This window comes from Parasteatoda tepidariorum, chromosome 1, assembly GCF_982258835.1.
Source record: "Parasteatoda tepidariorum strain Cologne lab strain chromosome 1, Ptep-v5.0, whole genome shotgun sequence".
NCBI classification, from domain to species: Eukaryota; Metazoa; Arthropoda; class Arachnida; order Araneae; family Theridiidae; genus Parasteatoda; species Parasteatoda tepidariorum.
The window spans coordinates 101,925,344-101,926,496 of record NC_141755.1 but is presented as its reverse complement, the minus strand read 5'-3'; positions in this window follow the sequence as shown (position 1 = coordinate 101,926,496).

The window sequence follows — 1,153 nt, the reverse complement described above, 5'->3', positions numbered from 1 at the left end:
AATTCGCGATCGCAACACTCGAATACGCCATCTGGGGAGAGACCGGTTTCATGCCTTTAGCCCTTCTCCCGTCCCTCTCCTCCTCTTTTCAGTTATATAGGAATGTACTACGATATTTTCCCTTTTCTTATTATTTTTCCTTTTCACTTAATAAAAATATTTTCTAAAATTTCCATGATACTTTTCTTTTGAACTATGTTTAATGTAGTTTTCAGTTCCATGTAGTTTTTCAAGTTAAAAGATTTTAATCTATTTGAAAATCAAGAGAGAAACTAACGTACTTCCTTCCTCTATGACTTTCCACACGCTAATGGGGAAAGCATGTGAAGTGTTGCCATAGGAAAAGAGTTCTGCTCTACGCCACCTGCAGCCCATTTCGATCGCCAATATTCGTCGCAAGACTTCCGGGTGTTGCTACTTCCGATTCATTTTTTACGCTCAAGTTTGAAAAAACCTTGGCCAAAGGATGCTCTTTGTTTGCCAAGGAAATAAAGCACCGGCAGGTTTTAATATACTTGTAGTATTTCCAATTCAACGCATTATTTTATTTTACCTTTAGCTTAAGCCATCTAAATTTAGCAGAAAATGAATTTGATCAAGCCCACAAGTATGCTGTGAATGCTGCCCAAAAAATAACAAATGGCAAGATTTTTCACAGATGTAGCGAAATGAGGTATAGCACAAAAAAACATGCAATTCATGATGATCCTGTGTATTCATGTATGGGCGCAAGTGACGTAGTGAGTCACAAACAGGGGAAATAAAAGAATAGAGAAATGGAGTTATTATCGGTTGGTAGAGAACAGTGGAAGTCGAGCCACCGTTCTACGATGCATCTCAGTGCTGACGTCTACGATGGGTGACTTAACGTATGCCAAAAAAGCAGACAGGCATTGCATGTACTAATGGGGATAAGATAGTTATCTTCCATGCCAACCTTCATCTATCAAAAGGTACCCCAAGACTGAATCAAGTTAGCATACCTTATATATTGGTGAATTGATGGTTAATAATAGCAATAGTAAATACACTATAATACTCTCCCACATTAATTTTATCAGGGATAGAATTCGATAAATGGATACCACTAGTTGCCGTATTTGCGAAAGACCGGGAGAGCTGTATTAAGTTCACCGGATTTAGAGCGCTTGTG